Genomic DNA, 10344 nt, shown 5'->3' with positions numbered 1-10344 from the left:
CCCGAATGTCCATCAGTGACAGACTGAATTAAGAAAATGTGGCACATATACACCATGGAATACTATGCAGCCATAAAAAAGGATGAGTTTGTGTCCTTTGTATGGACATGGATGCAGCTGGAAACCATCATTCTCAGTAAACTATCACAAGTACAGAAAACCAAACACCGCATGTTCTCACTCATAGGTGAGAACTGAACAATGAGATCAGTTGGACTCAGGAAGGGGAACATCATACACCGGGGCCTATTATGGGGAGGGGGGAGGGGGGAGGGATTGCATTGGGAGTTATACCTGATGTAAATGACGAGTTGATGGGTGCCGACGAGTTGATGGGTGCCGACGAGTTGATGGGTGCAGCACAGCAACATGGCACAAGTATACATAAGTAACAAACCTGCACGTTGTGCACATGTACCCTAGAACTTCAAGTATAATAATAAAAAAAATTTAAAAAAATAAATATAAATAAAAAAAAGAAAAGGCATAGCAAAACCACAGCATTATACTGTATCATAATCTTAGGAGATTATCATCATATATGTGGTCTGTCATTGAGGAAACATTGTTCTGCAGCTCATGACTGTATTTTGAAATGATAGGATATTGTATTTAGACACATGTAGAAATATTCTACTATACAAAACAAGACATTTTGACAGTATATTTAAAATACTGATGATTCAAAATATAACTATTATAACCATATTCAAATGTCTTTATTCTCTGCAGCAAAAAAAAAAAAAAATTAACCATATTTAAATGTATTAGTGTATCGTATGGCTTCCAACCAAATGGTATTAATATCACATTTGAGATATTTCATCTACAAAAAACACATCTGACTCAAAGAATACATTGCAAAATGTTTACTAAGTAATACCTAATGGTACCTAGAAAGACAGAGATAATAACTATATTCTATAATGACACTTTTTTCTTTAGAAAATCAATTTTTGGTGACTCAAGTGAACTGCAAAAAAAAAAAAAGGCAGATCATAACAGCACATTGAGCATGCCCTACTTACAATCCAGCGAACTGCTCAAAAGAAAGAGAGAGCTCGGCAGGACAATGATGCTTTCCCTTGTGTGCCTTTAGCAGGCAGTATCCCACACAACTACACAATACCACCCAAGGAATCATCAGAGTCTGCCTATTGATGCTGTGCTCTTCATTGTTTATGAATTGAGAAGGTGAGTTTCAGCATGAAGTGTTCTAGAAAACACCAGTCAACCTTCTGTTTTTTCTCTTTGTTTTTGAACTTGAGGATCATAAGTTTGTTAAAATAGTTTCTGCTGACCTCATGGGCTGTGTAGATTCAACCAATCTCCTGATCGTCTTTATTCTGTCTATCAGATGCTTTATGACAGTAAGCTGTCATTTGTAACTAAGTTCATTCTTTCAAAAGCTTTTGTGACTTTTTTTTCCTATAGCATAAAGAAATGGGAATGATAACCTCTTTTTGCCGTTTTAATTCAGCTAGGGTAATGTACCTTTTAATAGTAACCTCTTTTTTCAGTGTATTTGATTTTTGCAATCAACTGTATTACTACTTGCTGCGTGACAGAGTAATACCCGGTCTCAAAATACTAATACTACTACTAATAATAATTGCCCTCTATCTCTGTCTCTCTGAGTTCCAGTGACAATCTCCTTCTTTTGTCTCTTTAAGCCAAAGGTGGTAATAGTTTGACACCTCTGTTTCCTTCCTCTACATCCTTCCCACATCTTCATAAATCATTCTTTATTAAATAATTTTTTAATGACCCCATGTTCATCCCCTTCTACTTTCATACTGGGACATTCAAAATATTTTACTTATATTTGTACCACAGTGTTTAAAACACTGTAATAGGTTTTAAAGTAGTTTCATAAACATTTATGTCTACAATAAAATGTGAGTTATTAGAAAAGATCTTATTTATACATATTTGTATCTTTTAGCACATAAGTGTTTTCCATATATTGAGTACCCAATACATATTTCTACAATTGAGATTTACTTTGAGATGTTTGGTCTTTCATATAAAGATAAAGAACAAAAGTTCAAGCCCTTACTTTGGAAGCTAACATTTATCAGCTTACTGACTTTGCATATGTAATTTAATTTCTTTCTTAAATCACCTTTAGACATTGATGGAATTATGTCAGCTATTGGTGAATGCAGAAAACCTTTAATGAAAGGTCATGGCCATGATTAGAGAATCAATGCTCTAAAGGGCACTGAATTAAATTTTATATCTTATTATGTGGAAGATTAATTTAAATGATTTTATCTATTGCCAAAAAAATTATTTTATCTTTCTGTTGATACCCTATGCACTTGACGAAAATGTGTGCTGTTATTAAAGAAACAATCAGGACCATTCTGTGATGGCGAAAATAATGCTATGGATGACAACTGCCAACTTCAATTCATAACATCCTTCTAACAATTCAATATATGGCATCTATAAAAAACCTAAATAAATAAACTAATTACTTAGTACTAGGGAACTTTAATCTCATATTCTTTGCTTCTTATCCTACAACAAGATATTTGATTTTTTTTACAGGCACACTTAGACACACACACACACACACACACACAAATGGTTATTTAATTTTTAAGCCGAACACTCTGTTAATCCTCAATACATTTGTAATATACTTAGAAAAATAACAGATACATAACATTTATATAGCAATATAAAGGAGAAATGAACCTTCTATGCCATACCCAAAAATTGTCCCAAAGTAGGCATGGTTGTTGATCAAGTAAGTGGCACAGGTAGTGATCATTATGAGACTTAAAAATTATATCATTATAACAGGTCATGGAGGAGATGTGGTTTAAAATGGAAACTGAAGGACAGAAAAAATTGAAGGAATATCTTTCAAACTAAGAAATACAATACACAAAAATACAAAACTGGAAAAGTATCAAGGATATTTAAAGAACAGGAATTATACATATTATACATGACTAGTGTTGAGTACACTGACAAATATTTGGTTAATATTATGGCATAATTTGAATACCATTTGAAGGAGAACAATAATGTTTGAGTTGACAGTTGAAAGCTATGTTTTAGCAAAACAATTTTTTTTTTTTTTTTTTTTTTTAAGGAAACTAGATGTTTATCTACCTACCAAATAAATGTCTTGGACAAGTTACCTCACTTCTCTTTGCCTCAATTCCTTCAACTAAAAAGTGGCATAGGAATATTGAAACAGGAAAAGTTCCCTTGTCCCTTTGGCAGGGCATGCAATGAAGGTGTGGCTCCCTTCTTCCTGCCCCGCTGCTCAAACCTCTAGCAGGAGCATGCAGACAGGCAGGTTGTGGGGCTCCCACCCCACAACAGCATTTAGGACTGAATGTTTGCAGCTGAAGTCCCAGTGGGCATGTGCTACAGGGTGCTCCTTCACTGTAGCCATCCATAGATAGTTTGTGTTAGCTCGATTAAACCCCCTGCCTTATCGCAAGGACAGAGAGAGGTTTCTTGCCTTGGTGTACTAGAAGAAAGGGATCACAGGTGGGCTTGGAGAATGAGTGCAAGGCTTTATTGAGTGGAGTAGCTCTCAGCAGATGCGGGATTCAGAAGGGAGATGGAATGGGAAGATGGTTTTCCCCTGGAGTCGGGCTGCTCAGCAGCTGGGCTCTCCTCCAACCTCCCGGACCAAACTTTGTGCCATTCTGCCAGTCAATGGCTGCCGGCCTGCTGGCATTTGCTGGTGCCTGTCAGTGTGCTTTTGTGCTGGTGTGTTCCTTTTGATGTCCAGTCACTCATGGGCATGCCCGCTAATGTCTCGGGGTTTTTATAGTCACAGGATGGGGGTGTGGTGGGCCAGGGTGGTCTTAGGAAATGCAACATTTGGGCACGAAAACAGAAATGACTGTCCTCACCTAGGTGCATGGGCACAGGCACAGAGGTGGAGCTTTAGCCAGGGACCCACCCTTCTCTACCCAGCACTTCCCTACCCCCCTTTCATATCATTTCCCCCCTCTGAAGAGATATAACTAACTGCTATTAGGATATGGACGATGACTGTCTTAAGCTATTTCCCGCTGACAGGTGGCATTGTTTTGGGAAAAACAGCAGTCAGATCCCTCCCAGAGATCTATCTAAGGGTTTCTAGCACAGAGAAACCATTGTCTGAGGCTGCGAGTGCCTGACTATTTGGAGTTTGATAGCTTTTAGGTGTGAGAGAAAAAAAACAAGTTTTGTAAAGCTAAGTGTGCATGGGCTAAACATGTGTATTATGCAAGGAAATAATCTAGTGCCAAAGATTACAGAGATAAGAAGTGAAATATACTAACAATAACATTGTACCCTGAGCTGTTTCACCCTGGTGAAAGAAATTAAAACTTGTATGGGACTGGTCAAACTTTAGAAGACAGCGAGAACTGTTCTTGTCATATCTTTAGCAGTTAACATGTGTAGCCTGGGAATTCTGGGGTTTGTGGGCTTGCCTGGTGGCCATTAAAGCTTCTGCATCTTTCTTGTATCTCCCTTTCTCTCTTGTAAAAGACCAAGGTAGCTATTTTCAGGAGGCCCTCTAATGTACTATCTGATCCCAGGGCCTGTTTCTGCAACTTCCTCTTGATATCAGGGGCTGCCTGAGTAATAAACTTATCCTTTAGGATTAGCTGTCCCTCGACTGAATCATGAGATACAGAGGTTTGCTTTACCAAGACAACTTAGGATAATTGAGAGGCTTGGACTTAGTCCTATGTAAGTCCTCCATTAGGTACACCTGAAAGTGACTCTTTTTCCAGTCTTCCGTCTCGTCACTGGGACCTCATTTAGGATCTTTCATGGGTACTGCTTCTCTTCCAGTTGAATAATGTTCATCCCATTCCCTGACACTATTTGTGAGGCAAAGTTCATCCGCAAATCTCTCTGCTGCTTGCATAGCAACCCACTTCTCAGTGTCCATCAGGGTCTGATTCAAAACTAACATAATGTCTCTCAAGGAGAGTTCAAATATTTGGGTGAAATTCTGGAAAGCCTCTATATATCTGTCAGAGTCATCTGAAAACTTGCTAAGATCCCCCTTAATTTGCTTTAAGTCCTGTAGGGAGAAGGGGACACTGACCTTACTGGGTTCAAATTAACTGGGCATTTGTTGAAGGGGCAAGAGTGAGACTCGGGCTTGTTTAGGGTGAGGATTTCTAGGAGGGGACAAGTGAGAGGCTGAAGCTGGATAGGGAGATGGGGGTGGGGCCGGAGGAGCAGGGCTTGAAGGAGCCCACTTCTCTGCTGGGGATGCCTCTGGGATTCTCACCTTTAATTCCCTGGGTTTGCCCCTTGCAGCCTTCCCTGAGATGGCAAACAGGAGGACTGTATCAATCCTACATTGTCGGCAGAGATTTAGATTGCCTGGCAATATATAGAAAGCCTGCACATATGAGGCCTCAGACCATCTGCCCTCATGTCTACAGAAAAGTTTCAACTGCTGGATGGTGTCAAAATGAATAGTTCCTTCCTGAGGCCAAGCCAAGCCTTGCTGTAGATCATAATTTCGCCAAACCTTTGTGCAGAAGGCTATGAGGTGTTTTTCCTCCAGATTCTGAGGGTCAAAGCAGTCCCGTTGGTTCAGGAAACACTCCAGAGGTGTATAAGCTGGAGATGGTGAAGAAATCTCTCTGCCCATTCTGAACGACAAGGAATAGAGGCACCCCTCATTCCTTCCCTTCTTTCAGTGAATACTCAGGGTGTGATGGAGAGAGAAAGTGAGCGTCCTCTCTTCCCATTCCTCTCAACTCTTGAGGCCCAGCAACCTTAGCAGGTGTCGACCATCAGTACTGATGCTGTATGTACCCACGAAGCAGGGAAAATCTGGAGAACAGGAATTAACCGCCCTCACCTGTGCTTCCCTTTCTCCCTGCTGTTTGAAACCTTTGAGTTCCCTGGCTCTGTTTATGCCATACAACATGGCGTCCTGTGGGGTGGGGGGTTTTGTCAGCAGGAATTGGTCCTGCCCATTTACATTGTGGCTGTTGCCTGGTTTTGGATCCCTCAGACCTTGTTTTTCTTTTTAGGCCTCAGTCTGAAGCTTAGAATTGAGTTTGGGACTGAAAACGTATTTTAGAGGCTGTTTATATCCGTCGAAAGTGTCTCAAATAAGCCCTGCGAATTTGCAGTTATCAGCCAGCAGGGCTTGTTCCTCCGCTAACTTTCCCATCTGAAACAGAGCGCTGGGAGTTGGGGGAGCCCTATCACTATGAAAAGAAAACGAGAAACAGTTTAAGGGGCAAAAATGTGAGATCCTGGGGGAAGAACCCCTTACTCAGTGCAAGTGGGTCCCTCCAATCCTTATACCTTTCCCCTGGTTCAGAAATTCCTTAGCCAGGGGAGAAACATTCCACTGGCAAGGCAGGCGAGAAGCGCGCATCCATTGGCCCTGCGGGGCCTGCAGCTATGGCGGGGTTTTCTCCCGCCCCCTCGTTCTAGGCAGCAGAGGCGGCTGCAGCCTCAGCATTGCTCTCCCCGCCCCATCGTGGCTGTTGGTCTGGGCCTTTGCCTGCTGCGGCACACCCAGGCACCTGAGCTGGGAGGGGAAAGGATAAGGAGAGGTGCCCTGAGCGGTGTGTGCCTGCTGCTGTCCAGGCGGAGGCATAGAAGGCACCTCTAGGAAAACAGTTGGTCTGATCCGCACCTTTGGCAGCTGAGCCAAATGCTCGTTTTACTTAGTAAGAGTGCGGCAGCCCGTAGCAAAACTCAACATTATAAAGTAAGAGATAAGAGCTATGTCAAACCCTCAGAGACAGAAAAGAGATGAAGTCTGGGGGTTTTAACCAAGCCAGGGTTAGGGCAGAGTTTTTAAGACTCCATGAAGGGAAACAGAGCCTCTTACACGCAGGAAAGGGAGAGAAGTGGCAGGGTTTTGGAAGAGAGGCAGACCTGACAGTTTCGCATTCACACTCGCCTTCCAGGATCCTGGACGAGGTCCCAGTAGAAACAGGCAAAGTTCCCTTGTCCCCCTCGCAGGGTGAGTGAGGGCGGTGGGGCTCCCTTCTTCCACGCCGCGCTGCTCAAACCTCTAGGGGGAGCATGCAGACAGGCAGCTTGTGGGACTCTGATCCCACAGCAACGTCTAGGGGTGTTAACAGCTGAAGCTCCAGGGGGCGTGTGCTACCGGGTGCTCTTTCAGTTTAGCTATCTGTGGGCAGCTCTTCTTAGCTCAATTAGACCCCCGCCATATTGCAAGGACAGACGGCTTTCTGTATCCCGGGGTTTCTTGCTTTGGTGTAATAGGAGAATCGGATCACATGGGCTTGGAGAATGAGTGCAAGGTTTTACTGAATGTAAGTAAAGTAGCTCTCAGCAGATGGGGAGCCAGAAGGGAGATAGAGTGGGAAGATGGTTTTCGCCTGGAGTCTGGCCGCGCAGCTGCCAGACTCTCTTCCAAATGCCCTGGCCAAACTCCGCGTGGTTCCGCCAGTTGATGGCCGGCTGGCCGGCTGGCGTCTGCTTTTGCTATCAGTGTGCTCTTCCGCCAGTGTGTTCCTCTTGACATCTAGCCACTTGTGTGCATATCCGCTAGGGTCTCACGGTTTTTAAAGGAACAGGATGAGGGCATCATGGCTCAGGATGGTCTTGGGAAATACAACATTTGGGCATGAAAACAGAAATGACTGTCCTCACCTAGGTCAGTGGGCACAGGCCCAGGGGTGGAGCTTTAGCCAGGGATCCGCCCTTCTCTACCCAGCACTTCCCTGCCTGCCTCCCTTATGAGTATTATCTACCATATAAGGCCATTGTATGGAACAAATTGGATAATCTTTACAAAACACTTAGAAAAGTCTCTGACACCTTATACGCACTTAAAACAGTTATTAACAGTTTTAAGCAACTGCTGTTGCTTTTGTTGATGGTGGTAATGAATGTGTTTACTAATATGCAGATGCAAGAAAAACAATTAGAAGAACATTTCTTCAGTAGTCTAAAGTAGTAAGATTCTTATATAAAATGGTAGTGATGACTGTAAGATAATAAAGATATATTGTTTTAATCTATCTAACATGTGCTAATTTGCTATGCCAACTATAGGAAACCAATACACATGTTAATACCCAAAAATATGGAAATACCTTTGCAATTGGTCAGTTGGAAGAGGCTGGAAAAAGTTTGAAGAAGCATGATTTTTAAAAGCCTGGGTTTTCTTAAACAGGCTGCTAATAGAAATATGAATGTTAAGGACTGATGATGAAGTCAGTGTGGAATATGGAAGAGAAAAACCTTTAAATTTGAATTGATGCTATAATGGATTGAGACTTTTAGAGATACTGGAATGGAGCAACTGTATTTTCCAAGTGGTACAAATGTGGCCCTTTGGAGGTCAGATGACTGTGATAGGCAGACTAATGGCCCCTCAGTAATGTCCATGTCCTATGAATATGTTATCTTACAAGGCAAAAGTAACTTGCTGAAGTGAGGAATTAAGGACCTTGAGATAAGGCGATGATTCTGGATTATTTGGATAGATTCACAGGGACCCTTATAAAAGTGAAAGAAAGTATTGTGTTAGGGTAAACAGACAGATTTGATTATTCCAGCTCTTGGCTGTAAACGAGAGGAATGAGCCATGAGCCAAGGAATCTGGTCAGCCTGCAGAAGCTGGAAAACACGGGGGGAGGGATTGCATTGGGAGTTATACCTGATGTAAATGACGAGTTGATGGGTGCAGCACACCAACATGGCACAAGTATACACATGTAACAAACCTGCACGTTATGCACATGTACCCTACAACTTAAAGTATAATAATAATAAATAAATTAAAAAAAAAAAAAACTGACTCCCCTAGAGCTTCCGGAAGGAAAGTGGCCTACTGACAGTTCCATTTTAGCTAGTGAGACCCATTCCAATGTCTAACACTTATAACTATAATACAATAGATTGTTGTTTTCAACCACCAAATTTGGGACAGTTTGTTACAGCGAAAATAGGAAATTAATATATGGTGAGAATTAAAAGGAAGAAAATATTATGAAGGATCAGCAAAATGTGGTCACTGATTATATGTGGAGTGTGGAAACAAATAACTGAGGAAGTTAATAATATCATCATTTCAAGCCAGAGAGTAGGAGGGTAATGTCTCCATTTCGCAGACATTGCATATTAAAATGTTTTATTATTTCTAAAAGCCCACCACCTGTCACATTATACCTTGAAGTGCTACTCTCTAATTTGTCTCAATTATAATATCTCTGTTGAGGAATTTTGTTGTCATCATGCTAATGCTAATATCTCATCTTTAGAAACATCACTGAACCTGTGGTTCATTATGATGTAATGTATGTGGTTCTCTTCACTTCTCTGTTGAAAATGAGGCCCCATAACAGCAGGCAAATCGCCCTCTAACTCTGCAAGACAAAACTGAATAAAATAAACCTTGAAATCAAGAAAAATTAAAATTTTCATTCACTTTTCAAATACATTGTGCTTTTCATCACAAAATAGGGCTTTAGAAAGGACAGAAAGAAGGTCTTCCTGTGTGTGACACACAGTTCTATAGCACAAATTCTGATCAGCCTTATAAGATATTGTATCTCTACTTCAGGAATCATCTTTTGTACATTGGCCAAGATAATTTATTCAAAAGACTTTTTTTAAGTTGTGGCACACCAACGCAGTCAATAACTCTCTACCTCACCACTGATGAAAGTTACACAATGATTAAGGAAGAAAAAGCCTCATAAATGGGAAAATCGAAATTTATACATACTTTGCTATTCTAAGCTCTGCAGTATATATAGTTTCTTCCCACCATCTAGCTGTCCCACCAGACTCCCGCTACCATGTGATTTATGGAAATTTATCCAGTAATTCCAAGTAATTTTGCATAATTAATTTTACTTAGGAGGTATAATGTAATTTCAACCCACACCAAAGCTCATAGTCCTTCCAGTAAGGCAATAGAACAAGGTCTTTGAAATTTTACTTACACACAGAGAGACCTAAACATAGATTCACAAACTTCAAGTGATTATTTAATTTATGTTAGGCAGGACATCATTAATCCTTAAGAACTTTACACTCCATTTGCTTTTCATTGTTTCTGGGCAATAACTGCTTGACTAAGTAATCATCCTGTTTACTTTCTCATTCAGTATCAAAAACACCTTTTGTGATTGATTAAATGCTAAGGAATGGACATCTTAACGAATTGTGAATACAGCTAATACAGTTTAACAGACTTAATGGTAAATATTAGTGGTTTCAGATTACAGGGCAAACCTAAAAAGGCAGTATGAGGTTTTGAGGGAAAAGGAAACTAACTTCAAATGGGACTGAATGTGAGTCTCAGTTTTTTCTGGTACTACTAGTATTAACTTGGACAATTCAGTGAAACTC

The sequence above is a fragment of the Papio anubis genome, chromosome 8 (genome assembly GCF_008728515.1).
Source record: "Papio anubis isolate 15944 chromosome 8, Panubis1.0, whole genome shotgun sequence".
Classification (NCBI taxonomy): Eukaryota; Metazoa; Chordata; class Mammalia; order Primates; family Cercopithecidae; genus Papio; species Papio anubis.
This window is presented reverse-complemented; position numbering follows the sequence as displayed.